General features: G+C 34.9%; 1 long non-coding RNA gene across 1 annotated transcript; it reads right to left on the bottom strand.

Moving 5' to 3' along the window:
* Window positions 1-5,635: 5,635 nt before the first annotated feature.
* LOC149818435 (uncharacterized) lies at window positions 5,636-11,729 on the bottom strand. Its single transcript, XR_016427198.1, has 4 exons — window positions 11,607-11,729; window positions 8,696-8,756; window positions 5,777-5,897; window positions 5,636-5,684 (listed from the first exon to the last, which is right to left on the bottom strand). It is a non-coding gene; the product is annotated as an uncharacterized LOC149818435 (long non-coding RNA).
* Window positions 11,730-16,147: the final 4,418 nt, after the last annotated feature.

Genomic DNA, 16,147 nt, shown 5'->3' with positions numbered 1-16,147 from the left:
AAATTGTTCATATTGATAATGCTCTTGAATTCAAATCTAGCAAACTATTACAATTTTATCGGGATAATGGGATTTGCCCTCAATTTTCATGTGCCCATACGTCCCAGCAAAATGGGGTAGCTGAAAGAAAACACTGACACCTTTTGAAAGTAACTCGAACCCTTATGATTCAAACAAACATGCCAGCTTCTTTTTGGGGAGATGCCCTTCTTACTTCTTGTTACCTTATTAACAGAATGCCTTCTACTGCTCTTAATGACCAAATTCCTATCAGACAACTTTATCCTGATTGTTCTTTGTTCAAAGTTTCTCCTCAGGTATTTAGTTGTGTTTGTTTTGTGCAAAAACTTGGACCTACTAGGGACAAACTAGCTGCACAGGCAACTAAGTGTGTCTTCCTTGGGTATCCAAAAAACCAAAAAGGGTACAAATGTCTTGACCCCATTGCTCGTAAAGAGTATATCAGTGCGGATGTCACATTCTTTGAGACCATTCCTTACTTCTCGCCGTGCGCGTCTCGTGTGAATCCTGATATGTCCACATCATTTCCCTTACCCATTCCTCCCATTCCTTTGAAGTCAGTTCCTTTATTGCCTTCATTATGTTCTGATCCCTCTTCAACTCGGTTCCATGATCCTCCACTGGTGTATACTCGTCGTCAAGCCTCCTCTCGTGGCCCTTCATCGTCTTCTTCTCTTGCAGTCAGTGATCCTGATTATGTTGATGATTCTATTGCTTATCCTGATGATTGTAGAGCAGATCCTGAGATTAAAAATGATTTTCCCATAGCCCTGAGGAAAGGCATGCGTCAGTGTACTCTGCACCCAATTTCAAAGTTTGTGTCCACAAACAAGATTGGAAAGAGCATGAAAAACTTTCTATCTGCTTTATCTGCCATCTCCAGTCCTATCAATCATCAACAGGCTTTATTAGATCCTCAATGGAAACAAGCAATGCAAGAAAAAATGGACGCCTTGATTTCTCAAGGGACTTGGGAGCTTGTCGATCCTCCTTCTGATGCAGACATTGTTGGTTGTAAGTGGGTGTACACTATTAAATATCATTTTGATGGCACTCTGGAGAGACACAAAGCTCGTCTAGTCGCCAAAGGCTACACCCAAACATATGGGGTGGACTTCTTTGAGACTTTCTCTCCCGTAGCCAGAATGGGCACTATACGCTTAGTTACTTCTGCGGTTGTTCATCATGGGTGGAGTATGACTCAGCTTGTTGTGAAGAATGCTTTTCTGTATGGGGATCTATCTGAGACGGTCTACATGCAACAACCGCCTGGCTTCGAACGATAGGGAGAGTGTGGCAAAGTGTGCAAACTAAAAAAGGCAATATATGGCCTAAAGCAAAGCTCGCGTGCATGGTTTCACAAATTGTTTGAGGTGATGTCTAAATTTGGTTTCCAGAGGTCACCATCAAATCATTCTTTGTTCATAAAGAATAGCTCTAAGGGTTTTGTGACTATGGTTGTTTATGTTGATATAATTTTAACTGGAGATAATGAGCAGGAGATTTCAAGCACCAAGGCATATCTGCAGAAATACTTTATTACAAAGGATCTGGGTCCTCTCAAGTACTTGTTGGGAATCGAAGTAGCAAGAAATATAGAAGGTATGGTTATTTCTCAGAGTAAATATGTGCTTGATCTTTTACAGGAGACAGGGATGCTTGGTGCAAAACCAGCCACTATTCCCATGAATCCTAATTTGTTCTTGTATGACGAGCAATCTGAGGCAGTTGATAGTAAGTCCTATAGGACTCTCATTGGTAAACTTCTCTATGTTACTGTAACTAGGCTTGACATATCATTTGTTGTTGGCAAATTGAGTCAATTCATGGATAAACCAAGAAAAGTTAATTGGGAGGCAGCTATGATGGTTCTTAAATACCTGAAGACATCTCCAGGAAAAGGTCTATTGTTTACAAAAGAGGCAAATCTTGATGTGGTTGCGTATACTAATGCTGATTATGCAGGGTCGGTTGATGATAGGAAGTCTACTACAGGGTTCTGTGTTTTTGTTGGTGGCAACTTAGTTTCATGGAGAAGCAAGAAACAAGTTGTAGTAGCAAGATCAAGTGTTGAGTCAGAATATAGGGTCATGGCACAAACTGCTGCTGAAATGATTTGGATAAAATCTATGCTTACCGGATTGAGCATAAAGGTTTCTCTGCCTATTAAGATGATGTGTTTCATGAGAGGACTAAGCATATTGAGATAGATTGTCATTATATTCGGGATATGGTTCAAGTGGGAAATATATCAACTTTTCATGTTGCTTCAGAAGATCAAGTAGCAGATGTTTTTACCAAACCCCTTCCTATCACAGAATTCTCAAAGTGTTGTAACAAGCTGAGCATGATTGATATCTATGCTCCAGCTTGAGGGGAGTGTTGAGAGTTATTATCGTGAGGGGTTTATTGGGTGGTCTTGTTTATATTTTAACTTTCAATGGTCTCTAGTGTAATTTTCTTTATTGACCCTAATCACTACTTAAGGGTGATTAGGTACTTTTCTATCTTTTCTCAAACCAAGTTTCAACATATACTTTAATTATATGTAATTTGATTTTTTAATAGTAGATTGGTGGATTTCTTTTGCCATTGGTTGTCTCCAGCTCCAGACCTTTGTTGTTCAAGTCTTAGGTCTCGCATGCATTACATTCTGTTGTGAACGTGATTGAAGTACTTTTGAAGCAGTAAAATATTATTTACTACTAATTACTAAATAATATTTGTCAGTTTGTATATATTTTAACTTTATATATATTTTTATAGATTCATACAAAGAAAAGAAACTGACTTTTGCACAAAAAGTTGAATGGTTTGTTTTTTGTGCAATATAATCATAAATTGAAACGAAGGTATGAGGAGAGAATGAAAAAAAGGAGATCTCGACCCCATTGTCTTAAGAGAAGTCAATGATAATCTTTGAAAATGACACATCACTTACATGAGATCTTGTTGATAAGGCATCCAGAGCGTTAAGGCATAGGGTGGGGGTAAAAATACGTGTAACTAATGTCCTAAGAAAGAAAATGTTTGACAAAGGAAAGAAGGTGGTGAGGGTGGAAGAAGAAGAGGAATAAGCTAACTCTGCAAATAAAACTGAAGAAGAAGAGCAATATATCAATGAAGATGATGATAGACTTTCAAGTTCATCTAAGGATTAAATTTAAGTTGTTATTATAAACTTATTGGGTTTTTTTTACTATTTTATACTTAAATACAGTTAAAGTTAATTATGTTATGTGTGTAGATTTGTTAAATGTCTGTATGCTTATATTTTTATTTGGTGATTAATTGGTTATGTTTTAATTTTTTGCATTGGTTATCAGTTGCATGGTTTATTTATTCCATTGTTCTTTGTTTCATTTTTTAACATGGTTATCAGTTACATTATTTTACATCTTTGTAGTGATTAGATTTATTAATTCGTGTTCTAGTAAGTCGATGGAGGGTAGAGGTCTTGGATGATGCCTCTCAAAGAAACCTGCATTGAAATATTGTACACTATTGACTTAGAGATGCCAAAGAAATAGTGAAGTGTAATTTTTGTGATTTTATAATGCATGAAGGATTGTATAGATTTAAATATCATGTTGTGGGACATATTAACTCCACTGTGAAATTATGTAAACATAGCATTCCTTCTGATATTTGTGTTGAGCTTCTTACTAGTCTTAAAAAAGATGATGAGAGAAAGGCACAAGTACCTGCAACATTTGTGGGACAGAAATTGTATGAAGATGATCTGCCATCATCATCTCAAGCCACTAAAAGATGCAATAAATTAAGGAAATCGTTGAAATGAAGTTTGATACTACTGAAGAATGAAGATGACTTTTATATATAGACATATGTTTCAGAATTCTATGTTTAGTTAAATGTATTGTGTTGTTAAATGTTTTGTGTTGGACAATGTATTGAGCAGGTTATTTAATATAATTATCTTATAGTGTTTGACGAGATATTTTGTTTTGTCTATTGCTTATTGTTGTTTGATTTTATGTTGTATACATATTTCTTATTAATTTTAGTAGTTTGTTTACATATTTGTATATATTTTTTTTGTTTTTTTATTTGGGGTACTGCCTAGGCTTTTTAGGGGCTCACCGCCTACGCTCCGCCTAGCGCCTATGACAACTAAGAACAAAACCACCTAAATTCACTGCAAAGTTATCAAAAAATGATGAGAAGAACGTTAAAATTGGGTGATCTAATCAATGGATTGGTCCAACCAGACACTTGTCACTTTATACTAATCTGACTCAACTTGACTCTAAAATTGATTCCCACTGGTATGGATAATCTATGGAATCAATCAGGATTGGTTAGTTGGACCCAATCTTGCCTGATTTGAGCACACCAATCTGGAATAGACACACACCAGAAAAAAAAACAAAAGAAAAAGGGTGAAGGAAAAAAGAACAGAGAAGAGTAGGCTTGATAACATGACTACCGACATGACATACAACCTAAGAAGACAACCATTTATGGCATCAGAATTTTTTAATATCAATAGGAGTCCTACCAATGATAAAATGATAATAGAATGTCGAAAGCCAGTATAATGATGGCCATGTGGAAACTGGAAAGTGATGGACGTCTTACTTTTTCTTTATTGCTTGCAGCTTGAAGCTCCAAACTATGCTTTTCCAGAAACTCACCAAAATTTGGGTCCTGGTGAAACAATGAAGCAAACATAACCTTATTAATATTTCAAGCATCCAGAAATAATGCCGTACTGAAAGAAGTATGAAGAGTTGTCTATATCACAAAAGATGCACTTGTTTTCTTTTTATGAGCAAACACAAAAGCAAAAATAAAAAACAAAAAGCACTTCTATTGCTTTAAATATGCTCTTCATACTTAAGAATACAACATTTCAAGGGTCATAACATGAAAATCTTTCTGAGCATTAGCCAGGGCAGTAAACTGGAAATATTCAGTTGAGATCTAGGTCTTAGTGAATCTGACCTATCCGGATCTAGCTTAATCAAATTTAGAGTTGGATGGAAAAGGCAATATTGAACCTGTACTCGGTTAGCTAATCAGATATATTTTATAAGGAATTGGGTTGGATTACCCTTGGATCCAGATTCAAATGAAAATCTAAAAACTACATCCGAATCTGATTATTTATCAGATTCATTTGCTATACCGATTCAACTAATCAGATTTGTACTTTTCAGATACCTGACTCAAACGTGATCGATTGACATCCCTAGCATTAGTTCATTTTGGGTAAAACTAAGTGCATTACAATGATGAATGTGAGCCATCAATTTTTTTGTCTTCAAAATAGGAGAGAAATTTTTTAAAACAAACCCTACATGTTTATATTAGTTAGACATACCATCATGTTGAGCTTCATATCTATGGTCATTTCAAGGTCTTAATTAAGTACAAGGTCGTTCTTACCTTTTTCTTCAGCCGATCTAACTTACTTTTCTGCTTCACGAGTTCCACCATAATTGTCTTGTTCTGCTCATATAGAGCAGTATGGTAACTTTCATCTACAGCAACAGCAATTATATTGAAAAATATCCTCTTGCGATTTTACTAAAACAAAAATTTAGGATATTTCAAACACCAAATTTCACTGTTGTAATTATGTTCCAACCTGAATTATCATCACTTCCATCTTTAACAAGATAAGAACCATTCAAATCCTGAAACCAATATCAGAATTCAGAACTCTTTCATAAATAAATAAGGAATTAGAAAAAGATGAGGCCGGATTTTTAGAAGAGCATGACATTACCTCAGAAAGAAGACCATCACTTTCCGAATCTGAATCTATAACTGAATCATTGTCAACATCATTACCAAAAGTATCTGCAAAAATGTCGTCGAGCGCCTGATTTACAATACCTTCAGGATATCTGACAACAATGATGAGCATAACTATATATGAACATAAACACTTGCATTTCAAGTTAAATCGTTAATTAATTGCCTCACCTTAAGACAACTATACAAAATGGAACAAATGTATGCGCACAGATAATTCCATAATACATTGAAAGATATTACGCCCATAATCTAGCTAGAATCTCAGTAAAAAAATTTCGCTACTTTCTGGAAACTGAAAAAGCATCACTACCTCCTGAATAATCATGTCATATAAACTTGCAATATATGACTCAGACTATTTGGAAAACTCAATTGCATTTAACAATTAACCAATGGAAACAATGAAGCTGCTGAATAACATAACTGAATGAGGAAAGAACTTAGTAAATTGTGAAATGCTTGACAATTAATCAGTGGGCGAAAGTGAAATTGTGTGATGGTCTCCAAAGTCGAGCATCGGTATCTTTACGATCAAGAATAATACCCACTCCACTAGAATCAACACAAAATTTCAACTGATACACTAGAAATTATTCTAAAAAGAATATCGGCATCGATTATGTCATTTAATCAACACCTAGGAAGAAGAAAATGGTTTGAATTACTCATGCAAGCAGGAATTATGTTAACAATGACCTCCTAAGGCTCCTAAGAAGCGCACCCCCAGAATCATTTTATCATTGAACATAATAGACCTTGTGAAAAATTTTAAAAAGGGAAGATAAGGGCAAATTGGCAACACACATTAGTCTTGTACTAGATTCTCTATGCTGATCCTAGTATGCTCTAAAATGCATAATAGCAGCATAGCACTAAATATTTACTCTTACAAGAACATCTCTTCTGGAAACATTGAGCTGTAATAGAGACTCGCAAATTTTTGTGTATGCATGTGTGCACATGTATGTGTGTGGGTTTTAACAAGAATATATGTTGACATCAATCCGATTGCAACAGTCCCTAACAAGGCCCAAGCAATCATTTTTCTCAAGTAATAAATAAAATAAGCACAAAAAACAGCATATAGGAATTAAGTGCATAGGATTAATTTAAGACGTCAAAAATAAAAAACAATGGCATCCTACTCTGTGCTGTCTAACTAGGGATTGGCTCTGGGAGGATTAGGCGAACACAAGTAGGGTAGGCAGTACCAGTTGACTAGGTAACCACGTATCACTTTTGACAACATAGTTTGCAACTAAACAAAAGTTAGCAGCTATCAATGGTGATTACAAGTATGTAAGGATAAAACTCAAGTAATGCAGCTGTTTTTCATAAAAACATAAAATTAAATTTTGCAGTAAAAGAAAACTAAGGAAATGGAAGAAGGTATAAGCATAGTCACAAATATCATGATATTTTAAAAAAATATTATGATATCTTTTCATCAGTTCTAACATTTAAAATATCACGATATTTTTCAAAATGTTGTGATAATTTAAAATTAAAATATCATAATTTATGTTTCATAAATGATTTTAAAAAACTTTGGCTGATAATCCTATTTTATCATTCACATCTCTCTCAATCTTTTTCTCCTAACTAATTAATGGCAATAAATACTGAATGTAACTTAATCCTAAGCAAGAAAGTATTTATTTCGACCTCTGGACTCTCCCATCTTTCATTTCTTTTTCATTTTTAAAACAATGGATGAGACATATTTATTGCTTTTGGCATTTGAGTAATTTTTTTACATATTTTTAACTTCAGTTTATAAATTTTTAAAAAATTATTCATTTTGCCAAGATTTTTTCAATAAAAGTGTGGGAGAACACAGATTATCAATATATGCCATTTACCATTTAATGGCAGATTTTATTTTGAAAATATAAACAGAAGATAATAAATTAATATACCCAAGTTACACAATAGCACAGAGAAAACACAAGAATACAGCCGCTACACGACAAAAATGAACAAGAAGCCACAGACAACAGAAGCAAAAGAATAAATGTTATAAAAGTTTTAGTTTGTCTCCTTTCAAAGAGGAGCTTAAGACAATTTTCAAATGTATATAAAATGAGGCTAATTGGATGCTATTGACAACAAACAGAAAAAGCAGCCAACTAGAATCCATCATAAATTGACAGATATATTACATATAAAATGCAGTGGCTGCACCATAGTTGGCTAACCCAGAGAGCTGACTCGAGAATCGCCCGAGTCAACCCGGATCGTATCCCAACTGGGTCACCGATTCAGGACCACCTATCCGCATGCCACTTATGTGTCTTTTGTCATGCATTTCATGGTTTTAGTGCATAATGCTTATAAAAGGATAATTTTTACAAAGAATCATCTATTTTTAAATCATAATATCAACAATTATGTATAGTTGAATACTTATATAGCTTAGTCATTGATGTCATGTACTAAATTTAGTGATTATACAGTTTGGAGTTTGATTTTTTCCATATCTTAACACTAAAAAAATCATGTCCTAACTCGTCCAAATTACCGAGTCAACCTGCTGACTCACAAGTCAAGGGTCAGGCAATCCGGATCCAAGTCACGAGTTTGTCAACTATCGGCTGCACAAGAAAAGGCAAATTGCACAGGTGCCACTTTGATTCTTGGCAAACTTCAATCTTACATCATGTATTAAGCAGTAGAAGTGTACAGTTTTATCCTAATATAAAGAAAAGTAACTGCAAAGGCGGAACCAAACAAGAAAAACACAGAAAAACAATCTTACAAGGGATGTAAATTTTGATGGGAATTAACATTCAATATTGGCATGTCTAACAATTTAAAGCAAGTTGATGTCAGAAAAATAATCTAAAGCAAGTGATAGCAAAGAAAATAAATAGTGGCATTTTCTTACTCTTCTACAGGTTGTGCATCTGAGGAGATTGGATGGTTCACATATACAACACCTTTATCTCCTGCAATAACAGAACCAACCATAGAGCTTAAATGTGGTGGCCTAATCAATGCTTGCAAATAAACAAAAAGTCTAGTTAAAAACTATACAAACTTGGAAACATTTTGTCACACAATCCACTTAGTGAACAGAAGCGCAAACACAAACCAAGCAGGGCAACTTAGATGTAGAGATAAGTTCCTAATAAACGATGTCTTATGAAGCAACTACCTATGAACACTACAAAAAGAAGGCAATAGCGCAGACAGTTAGATTAGCAAAAATATTGTTGGCCTCATGCAACATGACACTTGCGGAATTATCATTTATTTTATGGAAAAAATATTTGTAGCTACTAAAATAATAATATAAATGTTTAAACATCTAATGAACTACTAGAGACGTTATATGTAAGCTCATTCAATGTATGGTATCAATCCTCAAGGCACTCTCTGCTTGGCTTCCCATTGAGGGCCTGAGCCAGTCATGAAGACTGAAAAGGAGGTAGAAAGATTACATCAGGGGGGGCATGAAAAAGACACATAAACCTTAATCAAGTTGCTGCTAATCTTCAACTTCAAGCAACCATAACCCGTGGGCTAAAAGGATATCAATGAGGTGTGATATCATCCAGAAAGGGATTTTGTCCAGAATACCTAAAGAGCAGAGACAATGGAGTCACTTTGAGGCAGACTATACTTGTTCATGTCATACACTGTTATCATTGCCCGCATTGATCAATCGGCCAAAAAACTAATCCATTCTTTAGATGGTTTAATATCCAAACGGCCTTTAGATTGCTCCCACTTGAAAATCGCAAACTTCAAAGCATTCAAATTTACAATGCAAAATTAAACACTGGTTTTATGCATAGTAACAAATATCAGCAATATTTTGAAAAGATCGTGAGTGGTTTGGACCAGAGTTGCTAGTCGAGGAAGCGATTCGAGAAGCAAAAGTGAGAAGCGAGGCATTTTCAAAATTTTAGGAAGCGGGAAAAGCAGGACGACTTAGAAGCGAATCAGGAATCGTCTTGGAAGAAAACTAGGAAGCAAACCGAAAGCGACCTAGGAAGTGAGGGGGAAGCAAAAAAAAAGAAAAATAAAAACACAAAAAAAAGAAAAAATAAGGGAAAACGAGCTTCCCCTAAATTGGGAAGCGCGCTTCCCACTCCCTAAATTTTTTTGGCACTTCCCAGCACGTTTCAGAAGCGCCATGTTTCACGCTTACAAAACACGCTTTCCCATGCCCTATGGCACTTCTGATAACTCTGGTTTGGACATACAAGCATGAATTTTTCAATTTTGAAATTTCAATACATTGTGAACCATAAAATTTGAAACCCTTAAAAGATCTACCTATATAATTGATCGGACGATCTAAAACTTGCTTTTGACTGAACAAACCATATGGATCATATCCATAGGGCTTGGTCCACAAAAAAATCAATTAATCCAATAAAGGCATTTTTTAAAAAATTTATGTCTTTCTTTATGTTTTTATATATTTTTATAGTCTTAATTGGTTTTAACTTTTATTATAGTTACAAATATTGGCAATATTTTGTAAACATGGCAGCGTTTACAAAATCTGCTATATTATAAAAAGTCGCAATATTTCCAATAATGGTCTTATCATGATATCAACATAATAAAACATTTTTAATTTTTTTATATATATTGCCCATATTTCTAACTTTTTACACATGCTAATATTTCCTAGAGTTTTTCCAAAAAATAAAAAAATTAATTTATCATGACATTTTTCCTCACCAAGAGTTTCCTGGTACCAAGTTTTTTTATGTTGGCTTTATCCTATGTCACATGGGTGCGGGTGCGGGTGCGGGTGCGGGTGCGGGTGCAGCACTTTCAAAAAACTTGGGTGCGGGGGTGCGGCAAAAAATATATATATATATATATATATAATTTGTGCAGGGAAGGGGTTGAGCCCCCTCCCTGCGCCCTCTTTGTGCAAGGGAGGGGTCGAGCGGATGAGTTGTGGAGCTTGATTCAGAGTTTTTGCCCTTGCAGAAAGGGGGGGGCGGGGGCTCCCCCCGGCCAATTTTTTTTTAATAAAAAAATTGGACACATTTTTTTATTTAATAAAAAAATTGGACACAAATGACCCTGGGTGCAGTCAACACACCCAGGGTCGGGTTGACCGCACCCGCGTCGAGTCGCGTCGACGCGAGTGCGGCACCCTGCTAGCCGAATCCCTGTGACATAGGCTTTATCCTATTGGTCCAAGGATAAACACCTATGTTTTTACACGCTCCCAGCAAAGCTCAAGGATCTGAAGTTTCTTTGCTCCAAGATGGAAGAGGGAAATGTTCCACTATTTTATCTGAAATTGTTGGCAAATATTCAAACTGGTAACATTTGTTACTTTCAGTCTGCCGTCCAAAATTTAATGAAGCTTTTAACTGTCAGACCTGAGCTACTTGTAAGCAGCTTGACCCACCATATCCCAACTAGCTCAGAGCTTTGCAATAGAAAATTTCTTGTGTTAAACCTATTCAACCATATTAAAGATCCTAATCAAATTTTCTTTCATTAGAAAAGGTAATTACTGATTCAAAAACCTCATAAGATTTCTCCGGTTGATCATGGAATACATGCAGTGAGAAAAGTACTAGATATTGAATAATCAAATGGGTGACTTAGTTCTCTTATTTGGAAGGCAAAATTAAATTGAGTGTGTGATTCACCAAAGCTAGTCATGGTTATCTTGTATATCAGTAGTTTTAACATCCATGATGAGAGATGAGAGATGAGAGAAAGTATCCTGAATAAAACCCAAAAGAGCAAATTCATTCAACCTTGAATAGCTTAAAGAAGACATGAAGGAGGGATTTTGGATTTATGAGCCTTACTAAAAGCCCTTCTTGTCCTGAAAGAATTCCTGAAAGCATTCTGTTTCCGCTTTTTCTTGAGCACAGATTGAAGATTCTTACGAGCAAATTTCCGTGCTTTCTTCCCAAGTTTACCCATTTCCTGGCAAAACAAATGAGAACAATACATCATAACGTCAAGAAGACTCAAAACCAGAGCTAAATCAAATGAAGAACCAAATCTAATGCATTGTAATAACACATCCATGCACTTACAGAAATGAACAAATTAAAAAAGAAAAAAAAACTGAAGCAACTATTGATTCTTAGAAAAACTACTGATGCAATATTTTTATTGAGTGAATAGCAAGAAGCAAATATTAACTTTCAGAAAAAATGATGTAATATATTTAACAAGTGAAGCAAGAAACAAAGCATACAGGTCAAAACTGCAAAGGGTCCCTAGTGCACCTGAGAACTCAAACACAAAATGCTTGAGATTCCATGACAAAACGCTTGTAATGCATAAAGAAAATGAAGATTCATTCAATAAAAGACAAGATCTATCTCCTTGAATTCACAACCAGATAAGATATTCTTTTTCAATTTTTCTTAGTTGCAACTTTACCTACATAAGAAACAACCTTCCCATAACTACTCTATCAGTGTTCGACATGTGGAATTGAAAGCTAATTCCAAGGAATCAAGAATTTTTCAGGCAAAATTTTCATTATAAATGGAACACATAATCTACAAAATATGAGGTGCAGACATTCTTAGGCATTATTTAAGAGCAGCACTATTCTCTTTTTTTGCATACATCCCTACAATGAATTCAAAAAAAAGTTCCAATTGGATCTATTTTGCTTTCAATTGCACAAACAAACTGGTGACCTTAAGGGCATGTTTGGATGCAAAATTCATAAATTCACTTTTCTGGATTTTCTGCTTTTCAATTTTTTAAATATTCTGGAAAAATAGTGTTTGGATGCATTTCATATATATATATATATATATATATATATATATATATATATATAGAGAGAGAGAGAGAGAGAGAGAGAGAGAGAGACGGGAACATGCTAAATGGGCACAATGCTAAATGGGCACAATGCTAAATGAAACATGCAATTGGATTTCCATTGTTTTTTTTCAAAATTCCAACCCCATAGATGTGTTCAGCATGATTGATTTACTAGAAATCCTAATTTGGATCAAGCATTTTGGATGGAAAAAAATGGTATTTGGAGGCTCGAAAATTTATGAAAAATTGTAGGCTATTGATTTTTGAAACCTTATAAAAACCTATTCATGCATCGGAGTCAAATGCTCTAAGAAGTGATTTCTATAAAAACAAGCATATAGATCACATCTGTACAGTCAAAATTTCGAAAAGCACCAAAAATCTAAGAGCATGTTTCATTTAGCACTGTGTCCATTTAGTAGGTTCCCATCTCTCTCTCTCTCTCTCTCTCTCTCTCTCTTTCTCTCTCTCTCTCTCTCTCTCTCTCTCTCTCTCTCTCTCTCTCTCTCTCTCTCTCTCTCTCTATATATATATATATATATATATATATATATATATATATATATATATATATATATATATCATAGATTTGAAAATTTTCATAGTTAGGTTGTCCCATTTATTAAATCTGACTGATTTCGAATCTTAATGCATAATCAAGAGTCCAAATTTACCTTCAGCCTTATGATTTTATCAATGTTGTGAATAGTGTTCAGGCGTAAGACCCACTCATGAAGCGAGGCGTAAGATTCACAAAAAATATTAAAAATTTGACCAAATAAAAAAACAAAATAAAGCATCATTTATGTACTATTAATATATAATTAGATATTAAGTAGACAATCTAAACTAAATTATAAAACTAATTCAAAGAAATGACTACAATGCAATAATTTAACTGATCCAACAAAGAAGATATGATTATTTAACCAAGGAACAAGACCAAAAATCACAATAACTAGCAAGAACCACTCTACATATTTGTATAAAGGACAACATAATGCTATACACCACACATAGTTATACTTAGCAAACACAATTATATAATACAAATAGCATGCAGCTAATAAATAAGCAACAAATCAATGAATTACTAAATCAATATATAATTAATTAATTAATTAACAAGAACAAAGTAATTTTCTGATTAACAGGCCCGATTGTTCAAGAAGAACAGAGGAAGGGAAGAAGAAAAACGAGGAGGAAAGAAGGGGGAGAAGAAGAAAAGGAAGTAGGAGGGAAGAAGAAAAAGAATATCAGAAGAACAATAAGAAGGGGAAGAAAAACAGAAGAAGAAGTTGGGCAGAGGAAGAAGGAGAAGAACGGAAGAAGAAAAGAGAGAGACCTAAACAATCGGGCCTCCCTTGTTTTTTTAACCTGAGGAGAAGAAGATCTACAGAAGGAAGGAGAAGAAGATCAGCATAGGAAGAATAAGAAGGAGGAGGAGGAGAAGAAAAGAAGAAGAAGAAGAAGAAGAGACGAAGGAGAGAGAGGGGTACGTACCGAATGGACCCTCCTTCTTCCTTTCGACAGAGGCGAGAGAGAGACCTCCGGCTTCCTCCTCCTTCCTTTCGGCAGAGAGAGAGAGAGAGGGCCTTCTTCCTCTTCTTCTTGAAAGAACACGAGAGGGTTCTTCTTCTTCCTTTCGGCAGAGGCGAGAGAGCCCTAAACAATCGGGCCTCTCTCTTCTTTCAAAAATCGAGAGCCTATTGCCTCACAGGCACTTGCGCTTCATTAACGCGCCTCAAGGCAAAAGCGCACCTTTTACGCTATCCATCAAAAACTTCAAATTAGTCTACTTGAAAGCTGAACACGTTCCATTCGACTAGTGATCCTAAAACAATGACTAAGAGAATAAGCACTCTCCCAAATAACCATACCAACAATGATTCAGACATAGAATCACTATATAAGATGATCACAACAAAATTACTTTTCCCACAGAATAACCATATAAACATCGATCAATTGACACCATCTTCACCGAAACAATGATGTAAACCATGTTGTGAAAAGCGATGGGGCGTAGAGAAGGGTTCCACTAAAATATGAAGAGAGGAGTAAAGCACAAGCCTTAAAAACACATTTTTAAAAACTTAAAAAAAAATATATCTAAAAACACAAATAAATAAAAGAAATAACAATGAGAAATAAAAAAACTCAAATAAATACCGAAAGATATGAGAATAATATGTAAAAACAACATTAATGCAGCACCTTGATCTTTGTAAGTATCTAACAAATAAACTATCTATTTAAGGTTATGTCCACGAACGTGGATATAATATGGGCATGAGGCATGCATACATGGTTTTTATGAAAATTAGGACAGGACGTCTTCTCTTGAAAGCTTAATTTATAAAAACACAATACGCAACAAATTTTTATACATAAACATAATTACTACGAGATTCGATTAATCAAGGAATATACAACTAAAGTTTAAAACCAAATAATTAAGTAAAACTCAAAGAAGAAGAAGAACAAAAAGAAGAAGAAGATGGAGAACGGAAGAAGAAGAAGAGACAAAGAAGAGAGAGAGTACCTGGGTGGGGGGACAACCTCCTCTTCCTTCTTCTTTCGGCAGAAAGACAGAGAGAGAGAAAGAGATTTTGGCGGGGATTCGTAGGGAAACGCGATGCTGGGGTTTAGGGTTCTTTTTATCACAGTTCACAGATCGTTGTTCATAGGGTGTGAACCAGTGTTGTTAAAATCGGTTTCTCAAGAAAAAAACTCTTAATGAAATCGAATCGGATTGAATCCGTACTTTTCACCACTGGATAACACGTGTTATTAAAATATTTAAAATGTTAAAAATCTATTAAGAATACTAAAACAGAGTTTGAAATGATAGGTAAATCGGCCTCTTTGAATTGAATTGACTGAGAACGGATTCCATATGAATCAGGCCGAATCTGACATTGGTGCAAACGGGTAGAACTGGGCTTAGATCTTTTAGGATCCGAATCTGAATCCAAATTTAAACAGTAGATTCAAATTCAAATTCAAATTCAAATACGATGAGGTAAAGTTGAATCCAAATCCAAAATACATGTGGTGATACTAGATCCCGAAACATAAAACAAAAAGAAGTTATTTATATGCAAGACATAATCTGGTCAGATTTTGCATTGGATCAATTTGAGATCCGAATGCAAAAGTAAACTGATTGAAAATATCAGAATCCCATTATGAATGTACATTTGAATCTTACTTAAAGGATCCATATATGGAGAAAACATGTCTGACTCATATCGTATATTTAACCCTATCCGATCTTCAACCCTAAATTATTCTGATCTTTATTCAAACATACACCACTAAGATCTGATGTTATGGTGGAGATCTGATTCATGTCTATACTTAGGTAAGAACTACAACTGGTTTGCATCCATAGACATGGCCAAACCCATCATGTTGGATCCTGGTTTTGGATCAAGTGTTGCTATAGGGTCTTATTATAAAACATGATTATATAGCTTTATGAGTTTCATTTAACCAAAAATTGGTTATGTAGGGGGGATTACTGGAATTTATGGGGGCACTATCTCTAATTAGT

This window comes from Nuphar pumila, chromosome 13, assembly GCF_984573655.1.
Source record: "Nuphar pumila chromosome 13, dmNupPumi1.hap1.1, whole genome shotgun sequence".
NCBI lineage: Eukaryota > Viridiplantae > Streptophyta > Magnoliopsida > Nymphaeales > Nymphaeaceae > Nuphar > Nuphar pumila.
The sequence above is the reverse complement of the archived record's forward strand: the minus strand, read 5'-3'. Positions and strand labels throughout refer to the sequence as shown.